This window comes from Suncus etruscus, chromosome 5 (genome assembly GCF_024139225.1).
Source record: "Suncus etruscus isolate mSunEtr1 chromosome 5, mSunEtr1.pri.cur, whole genome shotgun sequence".
In the NCBI taxonomy this organism is placed as follows: domain Eukaryota; kingdom Metazoa; phylum Chordata; class Mammalia; order Eulipotyphla; family Soricidae; genus Suncus; species Suncus etruscus.
In genome coordinates, this window is record NC_064852.1 from 56,998,400 (window position 1) to 57,016,285 (window position 17,886).

General features: G+C 35.8%; 1 protein-coding gene across 1 annotated transcript in view; it reads left to right on the forward strand.

The window, feature by feature from the left end:
• NCKAP5 (NCK associated protein 5) overlaps nt 1–17,886 on the forward strand; it is a 564,957-nt gene that overhangs the window by 375,285 nt on the left and 171,786 nt on the right. The gene's annotated exons all lie outside the window — the stretch shown is intronic.

Consider the following 17,886-nt stretch of genomic DNA (forward strand, 5'->3'; position numbering starts at 1 on the left):
ATAATGTTCTATTATATGTGTATTTATATGCATAGATTTACATGAGATTCTTTTCTATGGACTTGCTGATGGGTTCTGTCTATCCATATATACTTGTTATCTATCTAAATTGTTTCTTTGTTTCAACTATTGTAAATAATTCAGCCATTTACAGGGGATATAAACATGTCTTCAAGATTGTATTATTTTCCTTGTGGATACATAAACCAAAATAGAATTTCTGCATCATATGATAGTTTTATTTTTTGTGGGATATTCATACTGCTTTTCATATTATCTGACACAATTTAGATTCTTAATAATAATAGTGTATGAAAATCCCCCATTTTCACTCCCTTTTCAATCCTTCATCACTTGTCATACGATGATCAATATTCTAACCAGTATGAAGTTATATAATTGTTGTTTATGGCATTTTTATTATAATTAGTGATGAAGAGCACTTCATTAATCTTAGTCATCTTAATTAATTTTTAAATAACTTTATTTTTAATTTTTTTTGGGGGGGCCATACCTGGTAGTGTTCAGGTGTTGCTCCTGGTTCTGAGTTCAGGAATTATTTCTGGATGTGATCAAGGGACCATCATATGGGATGCTAAAAATGGAAACAGATTCTCTTGCATGCAAGGTGAACACCCTGCCTACTAGACTGTTGCCCTAGCCCCTGCATTATTTATTTATAAAAATATCTGTTGAGTTTCTTTGTCCACTTTTAGGGGTCTTTCCACTTTTAAATCATGTTTCAGTATTTAGTAATACAGACTTAATTTATTTTATATTAACCTGTTGTCAGAAATGTGATTTTAAAATACTTTGATTTCCTGTACCACAATAAATAAATAACCAGAGGTAGTAAAGTACAGATTCAAGAGCTAAATAAGAGTCCAATAAAATATTTTTTATTGCCGGAGAGATAGCATGGAGGTAAGCGTTTGCCTTTCAAGCAGAAGGTCTTTGGTTTAAATCTCGGCATCCCATATGGTCCTCGTGCCTGCCAGGAGCAATTTCTGAGCATGGAGCAAGGAGTAACCTCTGAGCACTGCCGGGTGTGACCCCCCCCCAATTTTTTTTATTTTGTTTTAATTATAACCTAATAGTATTTTTAAATATTTTACTTAAATAAAATAATAAAATATATTAATTAATTAATTAATATATTTAGCAGTTAAATATTAAGGGATAAACTATGAGAATAGGTTCATTACTATTATAGTAACTAGTAATTATATCTAGTAATAATAATAAAAGTATCAATAATTACTTAAAATGAAGTCATTAAGTCATTGTCAAAAGGTTTGCTAAGCAATTTGTTGCTAGCCGTTTTTCTGTTCTTTCTTTTGTTTCTGAACATTAGCTGGCTTTGAATCCTTATTGATGTCTAAATTGGTGTGTTCCTACTGCAATGACACTGTTGAAAAGAATTGGAGTTGTCTTAAGGCCATGTATAAAGCTCTGTGTCTCAGTAATTCCAGATTCTGTGGCTGATAATGTGGCTTTTGTGGGGTGAGGTTTTAGCTATTAGGACATCTAGAAGTACAAGAAGGCAGGGGAGATGAGTAGTGCCTGTATTCACTCCAAAAAAGTCCAGATGTTGTTAGCCTAAATATGGCATACTTGGAGTTTTTTTCTTTTTGGTATTTCTGTAGAGCTTCGTGGTTGAGTGAAGCTGGACCACTGGTGAAGCACAGTTGGGGGTAGTGGATTTAACTCATGTGGCTTTCTTTGGCTCTGTGGAATTTTGGCTCGCCCTCTTCTCCTGAGACTGCAATTTTCAGCTGAGTATTATCTGGTGTATTCATGATTTTTCATGGCTTACTATATACCTCTCTTTTAAGAATAGAGTGAGTCAGTGGGGCTGGCCAATACAGACATGGCAACTGGTTTGTGGGACTCCTTATTTTACATTTTTGAAAAGAGCTAAAAATAAACCCAAGTTTCCTTGACAATTTGTCGATTTTATTAATTCTTATGAGACAAAAAATTTATATGGTTTTTATTCTATTCATTGTAACATTGTAGATTTTATTTTTAAAAAGATATTTGAACTCTTCATATGTAGTGATATTTTTACCAATTCAAACACAAGCAAATAAAAGGCTACCCTTTTTCTGTGGATAACAAAGCAAGTTTTGGTGCACATGGGAAACAGCTGCAGAGAGGATATAATCAGTATTACTGAAAACATAGTAATTTTGATGGCTAAGGATCAGTAGTGTGTGTTTCCCAGTTCCTGAATGGTGAGGACAAATGTGTTTTTGGAATGCAGTTATAATAAAATTTATTATATTTCTTTTTAAGATTTAAAATGGAATTAAAAGATAAATATTCTGCTTGGTACAAAAATCTACAAGAAAAAGTCTTGCCTGGGATAAAAGCTCAGATTAAAACCAGGGCACAGAGGTGATGGATCCTGACACTGTCACCCCAAATGCACCAACAATATAGTATAGCATCATTTCTTTTTGTAAAGGCATACTAAAAAAAAAAAAATTTTATGTATAGAAACAAGCTCTTATCTAATGGGGATAAGAACTCATACATTTTACAATACAGGGGCACCTCCCACCTTGAACATATGTCATGTGGTCCTAACTTAGACTCCATGTATTTAGACAGTGACCATCCAACATTGAATCCTAGATCTCAGATATAGATCTAACACAGTTCTCTGCAACAGCTCCAGGAACCAAAATCCCTCAGGGACATTCTTAATACTGCTCTGAAACCAACATGTGCCAGTTTTGATATGACATCCTGACAATGAGGAAATAGCAACAACTTGGTCTAAGAACAGGTTGTCTTACCTCACCAACCTAAAAATAAGATGAAATCAGAAGACATGTCATCCTTTGATCTGTGCAAAAGCCATATTGCTAACTACAGAAGACTGAATGTGACAACCATGACTGGGCAGAACTTATCCTGGGACCAATGAAAAAGATTAGGGTCTACGCTTTGGCCTATGATCTGTACAACAACCAAGATCTCTAATACCAGGGGTCTGGCTGAGACAACTGCAACTGAGCAGAACTTCTGGAAACATAATGAAAGACTCTATCCTAGGCTTCATACTAGGTTTAGTGCAAAAACCAAGACCACCACTACAGAAGGCTGATTAAAACTACAGTAATGGAAAATAACTTCTAGAAATGTAAAGAAATGCTTCATTCTAGTCTCCATCCTATGACTTGTGCAAATACCAAGGTCTCTAGTTACAGAGGCCTGATTTTATCATCCACAACTGAACGGAAAATTTTTAGACATCACAAAAAGACCTATGGGAGACTAAAAGACCATGTATGGAGCCTATAGTTATTCCCATGACAGTATGCTTAAAGGGCAGAGAAACCCTGTATCTCTTAGGCTGAGGGAATTCCCTTTCTAATCTTCCCAAAATTTACTGTGCCTATGCAAAAGAAAAAAAGAAGCACAAATTAATATTTTTGTTATTGCTGTTGTTGGTTGTTTTTTCTCTTTTTTTTTTGTGCTTTGTTTTGTTTTTATTTCAGGACCATAGTTATTGTTTAGTTGCTGTCTTTATTGGCTATAGTACTTTTCAGATTCTTTTGTTTGATTTTTTTGTATTGCTTTTATGTTTTTCTTCACTCTTCTCCTCTTCTCTTAAATTGATATTTATAGCCTCTAGAAGGACTCCTCCCATTTTTTGCTTGTTTGATTTTTTTCCCACCCTTTTCTTTTCTTTCTTTTTTCTTTCCTCCAAACAGAACCACATAATTTGAACCATCTTGTTCTGCCTCACAAATTGAGGGAGAAATAATGGAGGGTACCACGACCAAAGAGGTGTATGAACATTGAGTAGAAATAGAAAATAATCAGACTTAAACACCAAATCCAAAGCCAATGACAGCAGAATTGAAACCGAATCTACAACAAGCTAGACACAGAGGGGACCACTTATACAAGCTAGTTCAGGGGTCAAAGGAGGGGGATATGGGACACATGCTAAAAACAGGGGTAGAGGGAAGACAACACTGGTGCTGGGAATGCCCCTGATTCAATGTCATTATGTACCTAAATTATTACTGAGAAAGATTTGTAATACACTTTGGTCAAAATAAAAATTATTTACTTATAAAAACTAAAGAAAAAATACAAAAATAGCAGAAACACTGAAAAAAAATAGTTATAACTATTGCCTGTAAAGTTTATTCCAATGAAGTTAAGGTCTAACTTTAATGATCCATTAACATATCACTCTACATTAAAACATCAAGGTAAAATATTCCTGTGATTATGAAATAACTGCAGGTAATTATTTTCATTGCCAAGTTGAAGAGAAAAATTAACTGTTAATGAGATAGAAAAAATACTTGATAATAGTTGATAACAGTTGTCTATTTGACAACTTAAAACATTTTTAAATTTAAAATATTAAGACATTTAAATTAGAATCACAAAAATATGAATATGTTTAGAACTGACTACTTTTTAATATTTACAAATTAATCCTAGTAAGAAGAGCAAATAAGTGGCATATATACTGATGAAAACAACATATAGATGTCATTATTTCTGAACAATGTGATCTATGAATTCTAAGACTTATTATAAAACTTTAACTGTTAATACAAATTTTAGGGCTGGAGAGAGAGTCTGGTGGGTTGCTTTGCATGCAGCCAATGTAGATTCCCTGGTCACTACATACTATTCCTTGAGCATAAACAGGAGAGAAACTTGATCATAATAGATCCAGGAGTAAGTCTAAAGCAACCTTGAATGTGGCCCACAAAACAAAAAAGTTTAATGTGCAATCAAAGTACACACAAACACACACACACACACACACACACACACACACACACACACACACAAACCCTATGTTCTAGAAATAAAGATGCTTCCATGAAAAAGTCTCATATTTGCTTCCTGCACTGCTTTGTCCCCCAGAATGAATGACCCTGCAAGAATCACTAGATTTAAGTCCTGAGCACAGAGATCATAGTAGCCTTTAAGTTCAGAACAATGACTTTACAATGTTATTTTTGTATATAAGTTATTAACCTAGAGATCATAAACAAAATTAATTAGGAGCAAAAATTAATAAATTAATAAGGATATACAAACACTAGAGACCATAAACAAAATTCCTATGAAAGACATAAAATCTAAAAATCATACAACTTCAGGAAGAAAATTGTCAGATGATGAATGTATCATTCCCATTGTCAGTCTCAATGAGAGAAAAGTTGCTTTGTATTTCTGTTTTGCTTAAGGCAATATTAAGAATCTTAAAATTCTCCATAAATAGGTAAAATATGCTCATTTGTAATGTGGCATGATATTAGCAGTGACTCGTGCCTTTCAAATGTCTTTTACCCACATTCCACCTTGGTTTTAGTTTCTTAGATAGCAATGCTGTCATAACTCTCCTGAGTTTCTGGTAGCAGCACAGAGAGAAAAACTGCACAATTTTCTATCCTTACTACTCTATAATAATTACTACAAGCATCAATTAGCCAATTTACTCTCTTAAATACTCCCTACCATCTTTTCTAAGGAAAATGAGACTAGGAGCCCCACTTATAGGAACCCTCTGTTGTTACTTTTCCTCATACACATCTTGTTGAAGGTAAATTTTAAAATTTAAAAATAAGTTGGAAAGTCTCCTTTACTGGCAGAAAATCAAGTTGTAGGTTTATATAGTGAGTCTCTAGTTTCAGTCTCAGGCATACAAGATAATGCAGACTATAAAATAACAAGTACAACACTGAGTAAAGGAAGAATGAAGACACTGGTGTAGAAATGGATATTTAAAGAAAGACTTAGGGAGGAGTGAGGAAAGTTAATGGAAAGTGAGATCCAAATATTAGCAAGCTCATGGGCTTCCATGGACAGCACAGTCACAATACTTCACTTGGATTAGGAATATTAGGAATATTTTACCCATTGTGTCTATGCAGTTTAATCAAAATGAGGAAGGTGAAATTCAACATTGCTGGTCATGAAAACTGAAATCCTGATTGTTGCACCAAATAGAATAAAGAAAGGCCAATTTTATGTAGCTCAGTAGCCACAAAGAGAACCTAATTATGTGAGTATTCTTTGAAAATTATTAAAATTAGTGCTTTGAATGTTGATCCAGATTAGTGTTTCTCCAGAATAGACCTCTATACTTGCAGCATCAGCATAAGCATCAGCTAGCGATGAACTAGAAATGAATTTGAAGTATCATATTTATCTTCCAGTTTACTCAATAAGAGAAGTTTGGGTCTAACTGTTTGGATTTTATCAAGTCCTCCAGGTGCCTCAGATTCCCACTGCAGTTTAAATTTTCCTACTCTAGATTAGGATTTGGAAATTTATTTACTGTAAAGTTACATACAGTCTCTGCAGGTTCTCTTTGGATCTATGTGACCCACTCTGGCACAATAAAATCCTAAACAATAATATAAACAAAAGACTGTGGCTGAACTGCAATAACTTTGTATTTGTTAAAAAATAATAATAATTTAGTTCATACACTGTGGTTTGGTCTATAAATCCCTGCTAAATAATATTTATGAGACTTTATTGGGAATTTCGTGTAGGGCATATCTGACTTTATAGAATTATTTCCTTTTTCACATCCGTAACTCTCTAAGGTAGGTATTGTTTGTTGGCTGCATTTGGTAGATAATGAAATTCTCTTCAAATTTCTTCAAAGGCATTCTGTTAGCAAGCCTTGAATCAAAGTCTTTATTTTACTACAAAGGTCATATTCTATACTATGTTGCTTGAATAAATGGAAACTAACTGCAATGGTTCTATGATTACTTGATATTTTTTGAAACTATTTTAAATGGAATTGTATTTTTAATCTCTCTCTCCTCAGCTTTGTTATTTGTATAGAGAAACACTACTGTCTTTTGTGTATTGACTTTGTAAACAGCCACATTGCTGTAATGGTTAATTGTTTCTAGGAGTTTTATTGTGGACGTTTTAGGGTTTTCAGTGTATATCATCATATCGTCTGCAAAAAGAGATTGAGCTCCTCTTTCCCAATTTGGATCCCTTTGATTCCCTTCTTTTGTCTGATTGCTATTGCAAGGACTTCTAAGATTATATTGAATAAGAGTGGAGAAAGTGGACAGCCTTGCCTAGTTCCTGCCTTAATGAAATGCTTCTAGTTTTTTGCCATTAAGGATAATGTTGGCTGTGGGCTTTTAATAGATTGCTGTAACTATCTTGAGGAAGGTTCCTTCTAACCCTATTTTGCTGAGTGTCTTCAACATGAAAGGGTGTTGGATTTTGTCAAACTCCTTCTCTGCATTGATTGATATGATCATGTGGTTTTTGTCTTTCTTGTTGTTGATGTGATGTATGGTGTTGACTGATTTGCATATGTTGAACCAACCTTGCATTCCTGGGATAAAACCCACTTGGTCATGGTGTATGATCTTTTTGATGAAGTGCTGGATTCGGTTTGCTAAGATTTTGTTGAGTATCTTTGCACCCATGTTCATTAGCGAGATTGGTCTGTAGTTTTTCTCGTGGTGTCATTGCCATCTTTGGGAATGAGTGTGATATTAACCTCATAAAAGAAGTTGGGGAGAATTCCGGTTTTTTTTGTTTTTTTTTTGTTTTTGTTTTGTTTTTTTTTTTTGATGGTTTGGAAGAGCCTGTGGAAAAGTGGCAGTAAGTCTTCTCGGAATGTTTGATAGAATTTACCTGTACAAGTCCATCTGGGCCTGTACTTTTGTTCTTAGGGAGTTTCTTAATTACATCGTCAATTTCCTCTGAAGTGATTGGGCTGTTTAGGCATTCTAGGTCTTCCTTTTTGAGTCTAGGGAGATGGTATTTTTCCAGGAATTTGTCGATTTCTACTGGGTTCTCTAGCCTAACTGAGTATAGTTGTTCATAATATAATCTCATGATTTGTTGAATTTCTTGGGGTTCTGTTGTAATCTTTCTCCTTTTTTTATGATCCTACTGTTTGGATGTTTTCCCTCTTTTTTTTTTGTGAGTTTTGACAGTGGTTTGTCTATCTTGTTTATTTTTTCGAAAAACCAACTCTTGGTGTCATTGATTTTTTGTATTGTTTTCTTAGTTTCTATGTTGTTTATTTCTGCTCTGGTTTTTACTATTTCTTGTCTTCTGTTTGTGGTTGAATTTCTTTGCTGCTGTTTTTCCAATTTCTTGAGATGATCCTTTAAACTGTTGATTTTGTCATTTTCCTCCTTCTTGACATAGGCCTGTATTGCTGAGTTTCCCTCTAATTACTGCTTTTGCTGTGTCCCACAAGTTTTGACAAGTTGTCTCTCATTATCATTTGTCTCAAGGAATCTTTTTATTTCTTCCTTGATTTGCTCTTTGATCCAACTGTTGTTGAGCAGCGTGTTGTTTAATCTCCAGGTGTTAATTTTTTTCCATTGCTTCTTCTTGCAATTAATTTTGACCTCTGTTGCATAGTGATCTGATAGGGTGCTTCTAATGATCCTTACATTTGTGGTCTTATATAGGTTAGATTTGTATCCTAAGACATGGTCATTCTGGAGAGGGTTTCATGAGGGCTTGAGAAGAATGTGTATTCTGTTTTCTGGGGGTGGAGGGCCCTATATAAGTCTATTAGCCCTAGAGCTTCTAATTTTTCATTTAGGGCTCTTATTTTTTTTTGCTATTTTTCTGTCTGCTGGATCTGTCCAGTGGTGATAGTGGAATATTGACATCTTCTACTATTATCACATTTCCCTTCATGTGTTTCTCCAGGTTAGTGAGGAGCTGCCTCACATATTTTGCTGACTCTACATTAGGTGCATAAATATTGATCAGGGTTAGTACCTCTTGATTTATTGCTCCCCTGATTAGTATGTACTGACCCTCTTTGACTGATCACTTTCTCGAGGATGTATGGAATTTGGTCTGATATAAGAATGGCTGTCCCTGCTCTTTTTTGTTTTTCATTGACTTGAAAGATTGATTTCTATCCTTTTATTCTAAGCCTATGCATGTCCTATACTTGTAGGTGTGTTTCTTGCAGGCAACAGAAGTCTGATTTATGTTTTTAATTCAGTTCCCTACTATATGTCTTTTAATAGGAGAGTTTAGTCCGTTAACATTTAGGGAGATTATTGACAGAGAGGACTGTTGTGCAGTTGTGTTGTGTAGGGTGGTTGTTGTTACAATCGGGGGTTTGGATTGAGTAGGTCATTTAGGATCGGTTTTGTTTGCACAAATACTGCAAGTTCATTTTTGTTTGAGAATGTTTATAGGCTACCATCCATATGAATGACAGTTTTGCTGGGTATTGTACCCTAGGCAGGAAATTTCTTTCATTCAGTCGTTTAAATATTTCATTCCACTGTCTTCTTGCTTGAATTGTTTCAAATGGGAGATCTGGTTTAATTCTTATGTTCTTTCCTTTGTACTTGAGGTTCTTTTAAGGAGTTCATCTTTCTCTTTCTTTTTTTTGCCATTTGGATTATTATATGTCTTGGTGTTGGTTTATTAGGGTGTATTTTATTAGGGACTCTTTTCACTTCCTGGATTTGCTCGGAGTCCTCTTTTCAAAGAGTGGGGAAGTTTTCTGTTTTTATTTCCCTAACTACTTGTTCTTTCCCTTTCCCTGTTTTCTTTCCTTCTGGTATACCTACAATTATCAGATTATTTCTTTTGACTTTGTTCATTAAGTACTGGACTTTTGCTTCCAGTCCCTTGTCTCTTAATTCCTTGTTGATTTCCTGGTCATTTTTGGTTTGCAGTTTTTCTTCAAGTACTACTATGTGCTTTTCCATCTCTGTGATTCTGCTCATCTGGCTTTTTACGGTGTCTGTTAATTCCTTTAATTGCTTTTGTATGGAGTCTCTCATATTCTGTATCAGATCTTCTTTAATTTGGCTAATTTGTTCTTCCATGGATTTCTTGTACTCAGTGGCTAGCAATTCTTTCATTTTCTGTACCATGGCTTGCATTTCCTTTCTCATGGCTGCTTTTAAATTTTCATCTCTTGGATCTCTGCATTTGGTGGACTTGGGAACTTAGTAAGAGTTCTCTCTATATTTCTAGCTGTTAGGGTCCTCCTCAGTTTACCCATGTTTTTAATGCACTTATTGGTGTGGCTTGGAGAGCAGTGCCTTCTGATTTCGGCCTGCTTTTGCTCCCTGAGATGTGGGACTGTGTCCCTTCTCTGGATTGCAGCTCTGGGTGGGACTGTTGGCTGGGCTGGCTGAAGTTTGGCCTCTGGCATGCCCTCTAGTGGGAGCCTGGATAGTGTTCCCCACTCTTGCTGCCAGCCAGTGCAGTACCACTCCTGGCCACAATGGTGAAGGACGCTGTTGAGCTGGGCTCCTTTGCCCTCTCCCCTACTGGAAGTCAGCTGAGCTCCTCCTCTTCCAGACCTCTGTCGGAAAACCCTCTCATCTATGGTTCCTAGCCCGTCTCAGCTGGGCGTGCTAGAGACCTCGCAGATACGGTCAGGGATGGGGTGGAGGCAGTGGAAATTCCCTTGGCGAATGCCACCCCGGGAAATGTCACAGGCAACCAGGGGGAAGGGTGGAGGTTTTGGAAGGTCTCCCACCTGGTGCCGCCCTGGGAAACCTCACAGACCCGACGGGGAACAGTAGTGGAAGGAAAGGACAGTCTCCCACATGGTACCACCTCTGGAAACCTCACAGACGCGATGGGGGGAAAGAGCAGAGGGAAAGGACAGTATCCCACCTGATGCTGCCTTTGGAAACCTCACAGACGCGATGGGGGGAAAGGGCGGAGGGAAAGGACGGTTTCCCACTTGGTGCCACCTCTGGAAGCCTCACAGACACAACCTGGGAGAATGTAGAGGAAAAGGATCGAATGACCTATTTTTCTTCATTTCTCTATCAACTCTGTTTACGCTGGGCATAATAGATAAGGAATGGCAACTGCCCCAACTTCTATTCTGCACTAGTCATTCCTTCTGAGACACATCCAAACTTGAATTTTTCTATTAAAATGGAAAATCTCACTGATTGGCATCGGTATACACATGATTTTGAGTTGAATAGCTTTGTGTCATTTTCACAAAACACCAAAGCTGTAAGACATGTAATACACATAAAATTGAAATCCAGTGTTATCAGTTCACCTCTGAGAGTCCCAGAGTTGACACCATGCTGTTGTATAAGCTTATAATTCCACCAAGCTCTTCCTGAATACAATATATATAAACAACAGGTGTGCAAGTTAATTGTTTTCGCATCATGGTGCATATTTCACACCCCATAACTCCCAAATGAAATACCAAAAGAATACATAAAATTAAATGATTCTAAGATTTAAAGAGTTTATACTTCTTATGGCTAGTGAGAATCTATTGAAATCTTTAAAAGGAACTGTAACTATAATAACCATTATTATTAAATATGTCCCTAAATAGTATTTTATTTCAGTTTAAAAATTGATACATGGAATGAAAATGTAATATATAAAACAGTGAAATATGTTTGCATGCATCCAGTGATAGTAAAGAAATTCATATTTGCATTTTACAAAAGGATTTGATTAATGATCTCTTACAGACTTTTAAATAAGCATTAGAAAACTCATCAGAAATGATCTTCCATGATGATGGCCTTCTGTTTATCTATTACTATTCTCAAACTAGTTTTGACCTTTGTAGGAATTATTTTATAATAACCTAGAAAGGACTCAATCAGGGGCCCAGAGAAATAGCATGGAGGTAAGGCATTTGCTTTTCATGCAGAAGGATGTTGGTTCGAATCCCGGCATCCCATATAGTTCCCCGTGCCTGACAGGGGTGATTTTCTGAGCATAGAGCCAGGAGTAACCCTGAGTGCTGTCGGTGTGACCCCCTCCCCCCAAAAAAGAAAGGGCCCAATCAGCAATTATAATTGGGGCCATTTAGTAGCATCTTAGCAGTACACTTCATTCAACATGTATTTGAAGTGATATAAACTTAACTAAACTTAGGTTACCTGGTGTGGATCACATAAGTTTGATTAACATTCTTTGTAACCTTCTATTGTAAGCCAGATTTTGCTAGGATATATCTATGATGATTGGTTGCTCTCATTATGTAATAAAACCAAGAATGGTAGTTAAAAAAAATGTGAGGCCATTGTTAGGGGCACCTGAGTGTCTCCCTGGAGGAAATCAGAGATTGAGGTGACTAGGGCAACTCTAGCAGGTTGAATTCTTATCACCGATGACATTGCTGGGGCACCTGTGCGCTGCAGCTTTAAGAGTCTCCCTGAAGGAAGCTCAGAAATTGAGGTGACTTGGGCAACCCAAGCAGGTTGAATTCTAGTCCCCACCACTGATGCCATTGCTAGAGTAACAGAAGCTGAGAACAGATCAGTGAGCTGGAAGATGAGATACATAACAACTCCATACAGCAGAAGAAATTGGAAAATAACCTTAAAGCAAATGATCAGACAATGGAAAAAATACTCAAGGAATGTGAGCAGATGAAAATTGAAGTCTTTGATAAATTCAGCAGAAACAACATAAGAATCATTGGAGTCCCAGAGATACCCAGGAAGAATCAACAGTTAATCATTACTGAGAATGATTACTGAGACATCATTACTGAGAAACTCCCAGAGTTAAAGACAGCATGCAACCAAATCCTACATGCCTGAAGATTACCAGCTAAAAGAGATCCAAAGAAAATCATCTAAAATTATCTAATCAAATCAAAAAATGGGGAGAAGAAATGAACAATTTCTCAAAGAAGGAATACATGTGGCCAAAATGCACATAAAAAACTGCACCTCATGAAGCTCACCACAAACAGGGATGAGTTTAGTTAGAGAAATAACTAAGTTTCGAACTATCCTAATAATGAGAATGTACGAGGGAAATAGAAAGCCTGTCTAGAGTACAGGCGGGGGTTGGGTGGGGAGGAGGGAGATTTGGGACATTGGTGATGGGAATGTTGCACTGGTGATGGGTGGTGTTCTTTACATGACTGAAACCCAAACACAACCATGTATGTAATAAATTTGTTTAAATAAAAAAAATTTTAACAAAAAGAAAGAAAAATGCTCCACATCACTAATCATCAGGGAGATGCAAATCAAAACAATTATGAGGTACCATCTCACACCACAGATACTGGCACATATCACAAAGAACAAGAACAGTCAATTCTGGAGAGGCTGTGGAGAGAGAGGAACTCTCATGCACTGCTGGTAGGAATCCTGTCTAGTCCAGCCTTTATAGAAAGTAATATGGAGATTTCTCAAAAAACTAGAGAGATGAAGTCATAAAATTTTCCTGTACATGGATGTATATGGAATCTATTATGCTGAGTGAAATAAGTCAGAGGAAGAGAGATAGACACAGAATACTATCAGTCGTCTATGAGTTTTAAGAAAAATAAGACATTTTTGTAATAATTCTTATAGACAATAGAGATGAGGGCTGCAAGGGCCAGCTCATGATATGAAGCTCACCACAAAGAGTGGTGAGTGCAGTTAAAGAAATAACTACACTGACAACTATTATAACAATGTGAATGAATGAAGTAGAAAGCCTGTCTCAATTACAGGCGGGGTAGGATGGGGAGGAGAGAGATTTGGGGCATTGGTGATGGAAATGTTGCATTGGTGAAGGTGGGTGTTCTTTGTATAACTGAATCCCAACTACAATCTTGTTTGTAATTAAGATGTCTAAATGAACATATATATATATATATATATATATAAAAAAGAAATGTGAACAAAAGTGAAACATGAACAAGCTAATCAAGCAATCTACCTCCCTTTTTATTGAATTCTACCAACATACCCTTTTCTCTCCTATAAAATTTAATACCAGTAACTCTGGGATCTCATGGAAAAGTCATGTCATTACTTAATGAGTTTCTGTTGATTTTGCTTATGGTGTGAAATACTATAACTATAGATAAAATCAGATGTGTAATGTAACTGAAGAAGCTGTTAATGGTCTAGCTCTTTGTCAGTTTTCCTTTCTCCACCACCTAGTTTTTTGTCTTTCTTTTAAGGTCATGCTCAGTAATAGAGACATGCCAAATATATCATTAACTAGATACATTATAAACTATATGCTATCCCTCATTACCGTGCACTAAATTTTTGTGGACGGTCATCTTAGAAGTTCATATTAGATTTAGTAGCTTACCTTGAACATGCTATGTTTCATTAGCCACTTGCCTATATTGAAATACAGGAGAGATGGATAATTTGTCTATGTCCTGTGAGTAGTACAAAGACAGATATAACATTATGAATTAAGGTCCACTTAATTTCACTTGAATTAGAGAATGTTGGTGATGAAATATCATCTCACTGAAACCAATATTGGATGCTGCCTGGGACTACTTCTGCTTCTCTATTTTGTTCTTCTGGCTGGAATTTTAAGTTGCCTTATTTAATCATTTGGAATAGTTACAAAATTTCTAGGACTTTAAAAATAAATATTTATTTTTACTTGTGTTACATGACTCTTAGTAGGGAATCTCTGCACATTTTAGATGCTCAAGATACCTGGTTAATGAGGTTTTTATTATCCCCAAATTTGCCAGCCACTCAACCAAAAAAGAAAACCCTAGAAGGTCCCAAACTACTATTAAAGTGCTCTGATTTGGAGCATTCCAGAAAAGTCTCATTGGCCATGGACAGTTGCATGATCATACACACCTGAAAGGGATCAAGAGGTACCAGCAGAATTGTTGCCAAGAGAGAATTAGACATATTTGAAAAGCAGCACTCATGACATCTATTTTTACTCAATATCCCTCTTTTTTTCTCTACTTTATGACCTACCACGCAAAACGTCTTACTTACTAGCTTCCCTTTCACATAGGATCAACATATGGATCTGGCTCTGCTTGCCTGAGGGAGCAAAATGGAAGTTAGTTGTCTGTGGGAATTGGGGGATAAGTATTTAGTTTCCTACAGCTAATATGTTCTTCAAGCACTTCTTCCTTATCTGAAAATTGGAGATAATGCCAGGTTATATATGACACCTTTGTAAAGCTCTTGTATCTCATTTCCAAAATAATAGTAGATAAGAATAGGAAGATGGGAATAATTTGTTAATATATAACTACACCAGCCCTTTACTTCTTACCTCTAGACATCTTGGTATAAGAGAAATATACATCACTATAAGCTTAAGACATATCAATTTAAGTTAACCTTTTTATATTTTGTATTTGAATGTAATCTTTATATTTTTATTTTCAAGGTAAATATACATCCTTTTCATGAGGATGTATTATATATATGTTCTTTAAAATAATATGTGACTATTATTGCTTCTTGGTTTATTTGGCTAACATTGCCTGGTGTATCACTTTAACATTTGGGGTAAGAGGTGACAAAACATCCTCCCAAACTTTAGCAATTCCCTCCAAATTTCTATTTGAGAAAATAGATCTGCATATTTAATCTCCGCAAGTCAGACTTTTATTTCTTACAGTAGTAGTCTTACAGTACAGTAATCTTGTTTATTTTTGGTTTTCAAATAATTAGTTATTCACAATCTGGATATTTTGAGCTTTCTTCAAGGAACTTATCTCTTATGATGGTTTTCTAATATGATTCATATAATATTCTGTTAAGGATTTCCAAGTAATTTTCTATGACAGGCTCTATTCATATATTGTTTTTGGGTCACACCTGGCAGCAATCAGAAGTTACTCCTGGCTCTATGCTCAGAAATCGCCCCTGGCAGGCTCGGGGGACCATATGGGATGCCGGGATTCAAACCACTGTCCTTCTGCATGAAAGGCAAACCCATTACCTCCATGCTATCTCTCTGGCCCCTATTCATATATATTTTTTAAATATGGTAAATTGTGTTTTGTTTTGTTTCTGTTGTCATTAGCTATGCACATGGACTACTCCTGGTTCCATATTCAGTGATCATTGCTGGTGATATTTGGGGACCATATGTGATACTGGGAATCCAGTCCAGATTGACTGTGTAAAAGGCAAACAGCTATCTCTCCAACACCTAAAATATATTTTGTAATTTTCTCCTTTCTCCATCCTAATTCAAAATTCTAAAATGTATGATTTTATTAAATATGTAAAATTTCCATTGTGTAATTTTAAAAATATAGTCTTTTTATGCACTATTGGTATTCCTAGGACACCATTCCTAGGACACCTAGGATGCTGGAGTGAAAACTGCCTTCTTGCAATAAAGGAAGGCAAGGCAATATAATGCAGCCCCAAAGCTTTATATAAGACTTGAGTCTTCCTTGAAGAATTCCTCCCTATCATGCTAATTTCTTTTTCTATATTTTTTCACTTCTTGGGCTACACTGAATCTCAGGATTTACACTGGTTCTACGCTTCAGAATTAATTACTTCTAATGGTGTTCTCAGGACTACATGGGATGCCAAGTATCAAACTCACTCCAGCCTTGTTAAAAGCAAGCACTTTATCCACTATACTAGTGCTCAGACCCCAGAATAATTTCTTTAATAAATTAAAGATACCTCAAAATAGAAACCTTAACTTATCATTAACAAATTGAGGTTTTGACATGGGAATGAATGAATGCCTTCACTCGTGAATATCCAGGACCTTGAATAATCAAAATGAAGTAGAATAGAAAAAAATTATCCTTATATCTATTCTTTTTCCTTTCATTTTTCATTCTACTCCTATTTGTCCTTTAATTTCTCAGTAAGTGAATGACTTTGACCAAAGCATGGAGAAGGGAAGGAGAGAGAGAGAGAAAAAAGAGAAGAAATCTCTTTTTCAAAAGTGCACTTTGATTTGTTGCTCATCTCCAGAAAGCCAGCACTTTTCTTTATGACCATGTATTGATCTCTAATATCTTTATTGAGTCTTAACTCTTCTTTGCTTCCTAGAGGCAAAAAATAAGGATTAGATAAAGTATTAATTTTCCAGGCATCTGCACATGTTTTAATAGCCTTTCTAAGTTTGGAAATAGTTTCTCTGTGGGCCAACCACAGGACTAAATGTCATTAAAGTTTAGATTGCAGCAGTACATAACAACCATAGTGTTAGAAATAGGCCTGGCAATGACAAGAATGCTCATTTATTTTAGAGGAGATTCAAAGTAATCTAAACTTCTATCTAAAACAGGGCCAGTACCACATTGTTCTGAAGCTAACTGGCAGGTTTGGAGTGACAACATTTCCCTTTTATTATTCATATCTGGAAAGGCAGAGCTATGACATATCTACAGGTCACACAGAACATGAGATGGACAGTTGTAGTCAGTGTGATAATTGGACTTCAAATTTATTTCTTTAGTCATGGGCCACTTTTCTGATAAGAGAGTCCTATGACTCCATACTTGGCACAATGCTTTTAAATGTAAAAAGATATAGGATTATAATGTAAATCAATTGTGTTGCGGTCTAATTATCAAAATCTAATTTATGAGTGTCTGATAGAAAGATACTAGTACTGTTTCATATCTAAAGCAAGAAATAACTCAAATGAAAAGATAAGTACTCTTAAATAGTGATACATGTACATAATATTTAAATATATATATATTTTTGTTTTGGGGCCACACCCAGTGTTTCCTGGCTATGCACTCAGAAATCACTCCTGGATAGGGGGGCCATATGGGATGCCGGGGGGATCGAACCGTGCTCTGTCCTAGGCTAGTGCAGGCAAGGCAACTGCCTTACCGCTTGCACCACCCCTCCAGCCCCATATTTAAAGAATTCTTAACAATAGTAACATGACATGAATATATCTCTGATTATGGTTAATGGCAATAAGTAAACTTTACACTACTAAACAATACATTCATAACTGAAAGTTTCAAAACCAAATATTAGTTCAAAGAAATTTAATGAAGCTAAATATACTTTTCCTTCCTCCAGTTTTTTAAATATATTGAACATTCTGGATTAACAAACTAACAAACTCTAAAGCCTCTTATATTTACTATTTTCTAGGAATTATAAATATATATAGACATAAAGCCTAGAT